This window comes from Trematomus bernacchii, unplaced genomic scaffold (genome assembly GCF_902827165.1).
Source record: "Trematomus bernacchii unplaced genomic scaffold, fTreBer1.1, whole genome shotgun sequence".
NCBI lineage: Eukaryota > Metazoa > Chordata > Actinopteri > Perciformes > Nototheniidae > Trematomus > Trematomus bernacchii.
Genome location: NW_022987973.1, coordinates 11,967,970 through 11,981,233, shown reverse-complemented (window position 1 = coordinate 11,981,233; position 13,264 = coordinate 11,967,970). Strand labels below are relative to the sequence as shown.

Genomic DNA, 13,264 nt, shown 5'->3' with positions numbered 1-13,264 from the left:
AAGGGGTTTCCATATATTAAGACATATTATTTTTATTTTCCTATGTATATAAAGTAAATGATTGAGGTTACATGACACCCATTTCTGCATTCGGCAACACTGACTTTTTACCATTTTAAATCCTTTAAAATGGAAAAAAATGTCAGGATATGTAAGTGACCTGCCGCACTGGCAGATATATGACAAATCAGACCCTGACTCAACAGATAAACATCCAACAACTATACATATTGGGTTTTAAAGGGCTTTCCTTTGAAGGGTTTCAGCTCCAGAGACATATCACTGTATGATCCTGGAGCAAAGGCTGTTTGCACACCATTTGACCCTGATCTAATGCACATACACACACCCTTCACATACACAGTGCCCTCAGGAACCGGATGACACCGATGTAGGATTCATCTATTAACCGGTAGTGCTCTCAGACATAGATCTTGGATATGAATGGTTGTGAACTGGAGCAGACAAACTGGTCTCTTTGGTAGTATCAGTCAGCGGCCTTGTCTCCATTACATCACGACTCTCCATCCTACCCATGCTGTCATCACTCAAGGACCCCCTCATATATCCGCAGTCTGTGGTGGTTCCTCTTAACTGTCAGCCTCTTTCAGCGCTGTAGAAATGGCAAGTGGACCCGTATTTCAAACAACAGCGAGGTGGAAGTTGCCAGTTCAGGTTAGACGGCCCATTGTAAAGGATGACAGCCTTGTTGAGATCGTTTCACAGCGGCTGTGTGAAGGTATAAAAAAGGAGGGAGGACCGGGGGAAGAAAGTCTTTCACAGCCTTCATAGCAACCAGAGACACTCTGAAGTATGTGATATGCTGTTCTTCAAAAATTGCATTACTATGGAAACGGAGTATTGAGGTTAAGTTTCATTCTACCGTTGACAATTTGCACTTTTTATCTTTTGTTATTTTCCAACATAACACCTCAAGTTTCCATTACAAAGCAGGCAGCCATCTCTGAGAACAGAGATGTTTCTTATGTGCTGGCGAGAGAGGCAGGCCAGCAGGCTGCCGACTGTCTGTCATCTCTGCAAGCCGCCTCCGGGAAAAATGTTTATGGTCTGTGCGGGCTTCTCTCAGCTCCTAACCTGCCTTCCTCTTTTTCTCATTCACTCTCACACTTATTTATAGGGACTCGCTCACCTCAGGTTCACCCATAGGTTCTCATTTTGATTCGCTCATTACCCAAAAAAACAGATGAAGAAAGCTAAGGGGAATTGTGAGACATTAAGAAACTGGGGAGACGAGGCTCTGAGGAGGCTATCGAGCTGCGGCCCCGCAGCTTAGCAGGCTTCCTGCAGATCTACAACCCGGTGCTGCTTTCTATTAGCCTAGAACCATAGGTGAACAAAAGCAATAAATAACCTCCTGCCTACGGGTCATAACCCAACATCCACTGAGAGAGAGGGAATAAAACTCACCGCCGGATGGTGGCTGATTTACAGAAGCTTATCGAGGCCTCTGAGACTTTAAACGATTGGTTCAGTGTGTGTTTGTGCTTGTGTGTGAGAAACTGTACATTTGAATGTGTGTGGAAGACAACGGCTCTTTGTGTGTGCTGCCGCAGATTGTTTTATGGTCTGAAAGTAGTGAGTTGCACCAGAGCTTTGTCTTATTTAATAAAGAAAAAAGACAGGCACAAAAAAAACATGGCACAGGAGTCTGAGATTGAAGGGAGATTTAATGCACATCCTCATCTGGGTCCCTGGTAAACAAAAAGATAAAAAACAATCAGATAAGATCAGAGAGGAAGAACACAAGCTGCTTTCATCTCAATGTCTGTGTGAGTGTGGATGATGGGGTCTCGCTTCAGGGGACATTTGGTAAACACATTCTTTCTATCAGTCTCTCTCTCTGGCGCGTCCCTCGCCATGACATTCAGAATGGGAGGAAAAAAAGATTGGACATTATATTTTCTGATTAGTGTTATGGCTTATTAACAGTTTTCTCTTCTTTTGTGACAGTCCATGATCCCACACTTCTGCATTGAATTGAAACTGGAGAGGTGTTATATTATGTTCACAGTAACAATGTGAATGATGCAGAAACAAATTATCACATTTACAATAGATGCAGTGCAAGGACCTGGATATCACACCTCTGTATACTATTGTGTCACCATCAGAACTGTCTGTACCAGAGGTCGGTATCTAATGCCTTGTCACATTTATTCTTACCTTTTCAATCATATCTATTTGGTCATTTCATGCCAAATTGGTGTCTTGTTAGCTAGCAGAGTTGTAGTATAGTTTGTGTTCAGACAAGCATTTCAATAATATAACTTTGGTGTTATATAAACCTGCAAAAACACTTGGACACTTGGGGTCACTGTAAACACAATGATGGACAATTATCACTTTCTTAAGCACTAAGAGTTGCAGACTTAGACATCCACCAGATAGTAAGCAGATATAGAGGAAGCTTTAATAACTTTAATTTGGAGTTGAGTTTGTGTCTACCTGATGACTATTTGTCAAATCTTAACTCTATTTGTCTAAATGTTTGGTCCCAACAAAACCCTTAGAGAAATTACTGGGTCTCTACTAGGTTCCCTGGCTATCACCAATTGATGCTGAGCAGGTAGTATTCAAATGTTTGTTGTTGTTAAGCTTTTTACTGAAAACGGCAATACGAGCTTTGAGAGTGAAACACTGATGTTTAGAGATATAAAAATGCACTCAGATGCTAACAGTCTCCTGAGCTGAGGGGAGCTGCAGAAGTGGGTGATATTTCTCTGTGTTCATCACTAAAAGCGGCCTCTTTGAAATACAAGTACTCGTGTTATACCTTGGAGGGTTTGTTTTGCCCTAGTGTTAGGCACTTCAAGACTGATTAAAAAGTTGCAGTGATTTATGTCACTGGACCGCCAAGAGACAAAAAAAAGTAAAACAGTGAAACATCCCTCAAACTGGATCAATCTGGAAGTGACGGTGATCTTTTTCGGTTGGAGGCGCGGCCCTGTCTCTGCAGAAAGGTTAACACATTCCCACATGCTTTCTCCATCCGTCATGGATACGCATGCACACACACACACACACACACACACACACACACACACACACACACACACACACACACACACACACACACACACACACACACACACACACACACACACACACACACACACACACACGGGTTGCCAGGTTGTCTTTGTTCTCTATCGAAGTAACAGACTGACAAAGACTGACACACTTTTATTAGATGAGGGATTGCAGGGACCCTCATTCCTCATCAGTTTCGACACATTCACCTTCTATTTCAGTTTGACACATGAATTAAAAAAGTATATGTGAGCCTGCGCAAAGAAATGTTTGTTACTATATTATTTTCTCCCTGATAATGAGCTGCAACCACCAGAGTTACAGCAGTGCTAAAAAGCTGTGGCCTTACTGTGTGTGATGTGTTATTCATGATTCCCTCCTCCGGCGCAGACTCACTTGAATTCATCCCCACCTGCAGTCTGTCTCACGGCTGCCAACACGCACCAGGTGTTTATGTTTTCAAACGAGCCTTTTTCTAATTGAGTACAAAGGTTTTTATTTTAAATTTAACGATAATAAGGCAACTGACCTTGCATGCTGTTGAAATATAACATTGGAGGGATGAATAATGTGGGATGAATGCTACAGTATGTATTGAAAATATGCTTGAAGGCAGGTGGGCAGAATTAAGCGTGGCCTTCTGTTTAATAGGCCACCCTTCATGCTGGAGTAGATGTCCGAGCGCCGACCTTTAACCTTTGTGTGTCTGTCTTTGCCCGGTTAATCCTGCAGAGGTTAATCACATGGTAATACGAGCCCTGGAGTTCAGACCTCTCCTCAATGAGGGGCCAGTCAGGAGAGGACAGGGGTGATTCTGTAAATGTAGGTCTATGCTGCTCTCTTTCATATATTTTTTACACTTCCTGATACGCCTCTTTCATCATTAGTCTCATTTCCGCACTCCCCCACTAGACGTGAAGCTCAGGTGATTTGCCTTGGCTTAACTGAAATGACAGCTTTTAAGCTCTGCTAATAGGAATCCACTGAGGAAGCATCAAGAGCTTAGGTTATCCCAGGCTGCACAGGAACATGCTTCCTCATCTGAGGGCTGTCTGGCCTCACTGCTGCAAAACCCACACAATGTGCCCATCAGGGGACAGTATGTGTTGAATAATAAAATATATATTCGCTCTAACTTTTCTTTACTTGTGAACATTAAAACAGAGCAATAACCATTTGTGCCACCTTCCCAAAAGTTATCTGAGAAAACTGCTGAAAACTGCAATTATTTAAAAAAAAATACTATCTAACCAAGTCCAAAATCAACAATATACAGTAATTGATACATAGGCCATATACAATTAAAACATGACATTTTTCCTATATTAGTCTTATGAAATGGCTTTGTTTGTTTCTATCAATTTGGTAGAGGAACACGCCACTTTGACGGTTTCAACAAATCACAAGGGTTAAGAAAAAGTAGTTGTAATGTCAAACTCTCCATATAATGCTCACATTAGCATATAACACTGCTGTTTATCTTTGTACAGTGCAAATAAATGCCCACTCTTCCTCCATTAATAAACCTGCTGGCAAAGAGGTAGTGCCCATTCAGTAAAATGACTGTGGTCATTATAGTCGTAAATCCAACAACGGTTCCTCAGGCCTGCTTCAGTGCTGTTGCAGCTCTCTGTCACCAGCAGGTGGAGCTCTGCTCTTGAAACACAGCAGGTTGCTGATCCCTCCACTGCCTCTCTCTGCATCCGTTTTGAAAGATGTATGCCGTGGACTGGTGGTTCTTATCCACGTTGTCCCTGACAGTGACAGACATGAAACCACATTTAAGTGATAAATAGACACTGCAGAACACCAAGTCTCACCGCCTCCACATGCATTGGTTTGCAGTTATGAACTGACCTTATTTGGAACGGAAAGGAATAACCTTTTTAAACATGCACTGTCAAATATATTATGCATAGCTGTCCTCTTAGTCACTCTCATGCGAGAAAGTAGGAGAGTTGTTTCCCTCCATCCCCTGCAGAAAACATGTGGTAAAGAATCCTCCGCACTTTATGAACTGTCGGTAGCCTTCAAAGTTGAATATAATTATAGCGGATGTTTTTCTCTCTTTAACAGCCTGGGAACAAACTGGGTAATTTAGTGCCTTGTAATTCTCTTAACACTAACCATAATAGTTTTGTTTTGACTTGTTCTAGGTGTTAATCTTTTGGTAACACAAAAATAGCAACAGACATTTATTCACAAATGTACACATGCTAGAAGTAGACCAAAGAAAGCAGGACAGAGATGGGTGGGGTGATTGGACAGTTTTGATAGATAGATGAGGGAAAGATGAGAGGAAGGGGAGAGGGGACGTTCTTGAAGAATTCCTCTGTATTGCGACAGCTGGCTACTGCAGATAACCACAAAACCACTGGAGCACTTGAGGTCTGGGTGCTGCATGGCTAGAGTTCCACTCCAACATGACCTTATATCCTGCCTGGGTTTAGAGCAGGGGCTCGGTCAGAGTACCACATCCTGACGATTATCCCAAGTGACAGAATCAAGAACTCTGTCTGGCTGACTAAATTGAGTTCATAAGTCCCTCTTGTATGCACATATAGATGTGTGTGCGTGTATCTGTCTGCTTCAGCCCCCCCCCCTCTCTCCCCACCCATCTCAAATTATGCATGATTGCTCCGCACAGATACATTTTCAATCTAGCTCCCTGGAAAAGAGCGATTTCATTTATTGTGCTCAGAGATTTTCCCTGATGTTGCTACAGTAACTGCCAGCGAGACCACTGTGCAGAAGAGACAGTAAATTCTGAGTTGGCTGGTGGCTGGAGGTGCGTGTATGTGTGTTTATCCGTTCCCATTCATTTTTCAGTGTATCCACCCCCCTCCACCACTACGAGTTGGACGCCTGCCTCCAGCATCTGGAGCAGATTGTGACCCTGCAGCATGCCAGGTAGCAGGACATTAACAGCCAAGGCCTTATTGTCCACTGATGAGCTGTCAGAGCACACACCCTCACCCTCGTGTGTGATACCGGCCCGCCTCCGTCTACCGGCAGGCGAACACACTCTGTCCCGGCGGAGCACTCTTCCTCTTTACCTCAGATATAAATCAGAGGCTGCTGAAAAACTGGGAACAAAGAGTTGGAAAAAATGTGAAGTTGATGCTCATAAAGAGGGAGCAAAGGTAGCACGTCTTTGATGAGAAAAACCCTCTGCGTGAGCGGGGTCTATTTGTTTTGCTATAAAAGACTGTTAAGGAATTTGAGGTGCTGACAAAAACTTGATTTAATCACAAGGACACAGCAATATTGTTCTGAGAACAAAAGCAGTTTCCCACAGTTCTAGCTGGAATAGTTCTGCACTACATACCAGTAAACAATAGACTAATAGAGCAATTCTAGTAATGGACGTCAGCAATAAAGCTCCTGATATTTCCTTTCTTGATTTGTTTTGTGTTTGGAGTCCGTAGTGCATTCCCCGAAGTATTTTTCTCTGTTATTGAGACAATCACAATGTCGGGCTGAATGCAGAATAAAATGCCTAATGTGGAATTCAACAGTTTCCTGCATGTCAACACAAGAATAAGAGTCGTGTGCCATCTTATCAAGAGCTCCTTATTTCATATCAACTTTATGGCTGCATGTGGACCGTATCCATGTTGGGTTCTGCTCCAGAAGAGACTTAATTTCTCTGCCGGAGTGTGGCTGGAAACAAAGACCCTCATATCTTTGTATCATTGTCTCGGTTTATCTCACCGCTGCAGGCTTTTGACAATGCGTGTGGTAGCTTCTGTTCCTTTTGATTTTCCACTCATTTGTTAACTAAACATGTTTCCCATTTACTGCCACAAAGTGAAAACTGTGGTAGTCATTAAGTATTCATTACCTGTGCAATTTGTTTCTTCTTTATGCACTTTTAGCCTGGAGTATTCTCTGAATGCGTAGGTAGCTCGCATTTAGAATATTGACGTTTTTTTTAAGACAACTCTTATGCTGTTGCATGTGTTTTAGTGTTTATTACTGAATAAAGTTAGGAAATGTGCCTGTTATCGTCCGTATATTGTTTAAACATTATAATATCCCTATAAAAAAAAAACATTATTGCCTTTTGATGTCTTTTCTTTCTTTATCGGGGAGTTTGTACCCACAGAAGACTCAGCACCTCTTTATAAGTGGTAAGCACCTTTTAGCTCCTGACCTAAACTGAAGCTAGGTGTGAATATGCTCTCATTAATCTCCCCTCCCACAGTACAAAGGTCTGAGTCTGGAGGCTCCTGGAGAATACATCTAAATAGCTCTTTTATTTCTCTGACATAAACACAAATGTCTCCGACAGCAATTGCACACACAGTGGGAGGCCCTGAGACCAGACTTTGCTCTCTTATCATTGGCCCTCTAATGTTGTCCTGCAGTTTCTATGGAAACCGAGTCGGCCTTATTAAAAAAAATAAAAAAAGTTTCACCTTCTCTGAGTCTGCCCTTTACCTGACAGCCAAGATAAACGAGCAGGGTCCTGGGAGGAAGGCAACACAAACATGCATCTCTGCTCAGTGGCCCGTGCTCATTGGCTCTCTGCTGGAAGCCCTTATTTACCTTAATGCTGGGAAGGGGGGGGGGGGAGGAGGAGTAGTCAGCGGAACGTGTGTGTGTGCAAGGAGGGGGCAAGATTGTGATTACTCACAATACCTCCCATCAACAACCTTGAACCATGCTGCAATAAAAAGAAGAAAACAACTCTTTCTAGCCCCCATAATGCACACGGGCCAGATGATGTCATATGTCACCTTCAGCTAATGAAGGTGATGATGACATGCATGAGCGCCGCATACGTTCACCATCTGCTAGGTTCCAGCAGACTGAAGCTGCTCCCCACAATGCTGCAGAGAGGAGAGGAGGCAGCGAAAGTGTCCCTCGACGCGTGTGAAAAACAGCGCCTGCATCCCGATGCCTCGCCGGCAGTTTAATCATACCTGCACATCACAAGAGGCTAAATTGACCAGTCTCTGAGGCCACTTACTCTATCTGACCCCAGCAAGCAGGGCAAGCCTCATGATATGACAGCGGTCACCAGAAAAAAACAACACTGAATCACCTGTTAGTAACACAACCGATTGTAATAAGATAACCATAAATGATGTTTCCTTGGATTTGTATATTAGCTTTTTCCTGCTTCCCTTTGGTTTAATTATAATTAAGGACAATGATTAAATGTCAGGATGAAATACATTAATAACCCGAATAAGATACAAATATTACATTTAAGATAAATACAGTAAAGGGAAACAAGACATGCTATAAATAGTAGATTTGTATACCATAGTTTTCAATCTTTTCTAGCATTCATGTGTTTTGATTAATCTCCTCAGGGAACTTGTTGCAATAACAGCAGACCTTACATTTAAAAGATTCATGATGTGGAATATTTAAAAACATGTGTGTCAGTTTCGACTAAGAAAACCTATCCTTCAAACAAACAGACCACAGTGAAGCTGGATGTAAAAATAGGGCTGCAATCGATGATTATCTTCAATTGTCTAGTTACAAATAACATGATTCAACATATAAAGATCATTTTTGACACATGTTTGTGTTCAGAGGGTCAACCTACTGATTACATCTACCAAATATGAGCCAAAGAATTGATTCAGCAGGTTTAGTGTTCAATGTCTGCTTTAAATATGGTTTTCAGAACGTTTTTTATTTCACACCCTGTCAATGTGTTTATTTTAATTTGGCATATACACCTCACAGTCACACATACTATAAGCGTGGAAACAGATAGTTAAAAGTTTGAGTGAAAGAAAATGTATTAGCAACAACAATATTGTTTCCAGCTTCGAAAGGCTGAGTATCTTTGCTTTTTTAATTGCTCTCTGATATTAAATGTGATTTACTGGGTTTTGTTCTCGCTGTTTGCACATATTTTGCAGACCAAACAAAGAGAAGATTTGTGAGTAGATGTATTGAAAGTAAGGGTTAGCTACAAAATGTGACTGATAATGCATTTGCAGATTTGACATGTGCTTAAAATAGATGATCTTATAGAGGCATTCATTTTTTGAACAAAGCTAGAGACAGGAATTTATATGGAATAAAATGGGCTGGCTGTTTTACTGTAGTTTGATTATTTTTCTAAATTACATTTCAATGTATTTGTTACTTGCATACATACAAAGATATCTATGGTACATTTCAGCCATATTCTCCTCTTACATTGCCCATTAAACAGCAATGCCAAAAACAATATTTTACAAACCCCTCCAGGTGAACTTTGTTCCTCATGCTTTCAGTCATTGTATTCATTGTTTGTGTTCATACTTGACAAAGAATAGTTTTTCAGATTGATTACATTGGGAAGAGAAAGCCCATTTGTTGTCGCTGCAGGTTATGGATTTTAGATTGACAGGTGCTTGACTCCAGCTTCTGAGCAGAGTGGGAAAAGGCGAGTTTTGGTGACAGAAGATGATCTTTAGATAACATCAGATGACCTTTGAGAGCAGCTGAAGGTATCAGTCTCCACGGGGAAACTCTCCTCTTGTCTTGTCTATACACTTTTTTTTCTTCCTCTCTCCCTCTTTTCTATCTCCTTCTCCCTTTCCCGTTCCCTCTCTGTGTCTGGTGAGTGGAGTTTCTGCGAGTTGGCAGCCTGTATCTGATCCTGAAGTAATTTACTGGTAGCGATAAGGAAGTGGTGTGCACAGTCTTTTGCTATAGTCCTTTCTGACAGGGCAATCTGAAGCCTATGGAGACTGAGTTGGAGGAAAATTGATGGAAGGAAACACGCGAGGTTATTATTATACAAATTCAACAAACTCAGATTGAGTGGAAAAACAATCACAGGTGACTGCTGGTTTAATTTTAAGCGATGGGCTTATTCGATTGACTTTGGAAGTAGAAATAATCGCATAGCAATAACAGAAGAGGAAAGGAAAGAATGGAGTAGTATGTAAATAAATGACCCTCGTTTAGCACAAAAGGATGCTTATTTGCACCATTTTATGTCTCGAAATAAGCCTGAATAATTATTTTTTTGTCGACTATTTTGGGTTTGTGAGAAAGACAAAGAGACGTTGACTTGTTTGGCTTTGACTACACAAGCTAGTATGAATTGATATGTACGTCTTTGTGTGTATTTTTGTTGTGTCAAGTCCAGTTTTGCCCAGAGGATCTGTTTTTCTCTCTTAGCCAGGCAGAGCAGGGTCATTGCCTCAGGCGTGTCTTGGAGAAATGCTTCTCTGCTGTGGGCAAGAAGAAATATAAAAAGAGACCCTAAATCAAGACACAGAGCCCCATGAATCATGTCAGCAGCAGAGCTGAAGAAGAGGGATGAGACCATCTGTACCGGCATATGAATGGCTAACTGACTCACAGTGCTGTTGACACAAGCTGAACAAGTGTGAAGAGGTTGTGAAGATTAGCGCCGCTACTCGTCGCATAGCCTGGAAACCTGCTTCATTCAAAAACGAGAAAACCCAAATATGCTGCATGCTCCATTCGTCACTCTGTCGTTTTACAGAATTGCACGAGGGTATGTTTTTGAAGTGCTTTAAAATCAAATAAATTATCATTACAACATATCTTTGACACCTAAATCCAAGCTGAATGGTGTGCTAGCTTCTTCAGAAAGTTTCTCCTTTTTTTTTCTTTTTCTAAAAAGCCTTTTTGAGCCTTTTAAAACAAACAAGGTACACTTTCACAAAAATGTACTTTGTGGTGAAACATTGTTGTTATTCATGCCTGAATAGGAGGTTATCGAGGGAAGTAAAACTGTTAGTTAGACAAGCAGATGAGGCATGTTGAAGTAAACAACACCATGAAACAGATTGATTCATTACAATACTTAATCATGAAACTTTGATGTCCACACTTTGTTGTCATTGAGCAGCATAAAAGTGTCGGCTGGGTGTGTCCCTCCTGTAAAGTTAATATAAGACAAGGGGAAATGCTAATTAAATTTAAGCTCATGGTCAGGCTTGTAAAATGGAATTTAATTTTCGCTCTGAAGCAAATGATTTTGCCCTCTAAAGTAAAATAACAGTCAAGGCATTGTTTTGACATTTAAATGACTTGACACTGCACTGTCGTAAAAGACCTTGTGGCACGGATAAATTAGTCTCCATGAGAAGGGACTGAATCCTAATGACTGAGCCCAGGGGTGAGATCATGTTGTTAAAGCACAGTTACAGGACAGATGATCATCACAAAACTTCACGGCCGACCCTGGGGCTTGTTATTTAAAAGAATACACTAGATATATTAACCCGTCAAACCCCTGGCACACAATGAGGTGGTATTTATGGATGTGTAGGTGGGCTCAACCTCATGACAGCAGCTATTGTTAAGTGATTCATGTAATGTTACTGTGCTGGAGGATAATGCACAATCTTCCTCCTATCAATTATGATGATCTCCACTGAGTGTGCAGACTAGACTTGTTTGCACAAGGCTGACAGGGGGAAGATACATTACTTTACCCCTTAAAGTCTATAGACAACAAGGAAGCATATCATAGTTTGTGCTAATAAGGATCAGCCCACTTTGTGCTCTTTAATAAATAAATATGCCATCTTAATTTGTAAAATGGTGCAAACACATCATCCAAAACAACACAAGCTGTTTGTTGAATGTTTTGTTATTCTGATACTAAATTAGCTACAAAAGCATCAACATTGTTTTAATGCAACTGCACTTGTTGTTTACTGTGCATCATTTCCCACCCCTCTCAAATGAATACATGCTTTGTTTAAACCCTTTTCTTCCGCACCGCAGCTGTGAGCACAGCATCCTAAAGCTGGTGTTTGTTGGATATTTCCTTAATTACAAAAGCAATTTAAACAGCGAGCCATACCTGAAGGGAAAAACATATTGACTTATTTAGCATCACACAGAGAGAGATTAAAAGATATGTTTAATTGTGATGGACCTTGGGGGAGAGCACTCGTCGTCTATCGAGCCTCAGCCTTGGCGGTAAGGGGGGGCAGTTTTGCAGTTGTATTATTCTGGTAGACCGTATAGCGACAAGTGAGGGGAGATACTGTGTGGAAACATAAACACAGATAAGCCCATCAGAGGATGAAAGGAGAGACACTACAGTTGGTGATCAGTCAACTATAAAATTGACTCAGACTGAGCAGTTTTACTGTCTCTCAAGAAAGATTGGTGATATGACATCGAAGGAAAATGTTAAACAATCCTCCTATATTTTATCTCTTTCTCTCTCGACTCCACTCTTCACTTTGTGTTTACTGTGGCCGGATAAGAAACATCATCTCAGTTGATTTATTAACAGGTGCAATGAAACTCATTTACCTAATCTAATGCAAACAGGCCTGCAATAAATCCCACCCTCATGAAGGTTGTAATCAGGGTTATTGTGCCATGTGAAAGTGTTGAGCCACCTATGTACCTCCACTGCTGCATAGAAAACGTAGAATGTATGGAGAAAACAGTTTGATCAAAGTATAAAACAAGTGACTGAACGATTGTGTTTGAACATTAAGCTAACTCGCATATGTGAACAGTGTGAGCTTTAATCTGAATGTAACCTATTAACGGAAACTGCACATTTTAATAATGTGTTTACAACAAGCAATGGCCTCTGTGGAAGTGCCGTAAACACCTGTTGCATAAAGTAGTCTGATTGGGTAGAAGTCTATGAGAAAATGACCCAATTCTTACTTTGTTATAACCAAACTGATGAAATTTTCCTGATGAGTTAATGGTCGCAAGCTCTAGTTTCAAGTCTTCTTTAATATAGCTTGATTAAAGTTCATTTATTTGTATTCATTTGAATTTTGAGCAATGGCAAAATAGACTCTAAACTATAGGGTGTAGCTTTGGCCGTTGCTACGTGTAATTGACGGGTTGCTACCACAGCATTGTCCAGTTTGGGGGATCTCTGTGTTTCTGTCTCACAGTTTTTTAATCTTTCAAAGTGTTTCTACTTCATGAAAGTTAATGGTAACATTCTCTTATCCACTTTGTCTGGTTGTTGGTTGTGCTTTGCCCGTCCATTTGTTTGTCACTCGTTTCAAAGAAGCAAGATGGAGACGGCCAAAAACAAAGATGGTGATAGCCAAAATGCCAAACTCTAGGCTTCAAAACCGTCCATAAAACTAACGTCACAGCGATTACAGCAAATTGTTTTCTACAGGCTTTAGTTTGAAACCGTTACTCAAATAAACAACATGATGAACACACGAAAAAAACATTGGTTTGTTTTGTATTGTTTATCGCTGTATTAAACAATCTGTCG

General features: G+C 41.0%; 1 protein-coding gene across 1 annotated transcript in view; it reads left to right on the top strand.

Annotated features, from left to right (window-relative positions):
- Nucleotides 1–13,264, top strand: part of gpc5a (glypican 5a) — a 109,186-nt gene that overhangs the window by 24,856 nt on the left and 71,066 nt on the right. The window lies entirely within an intron of this gene.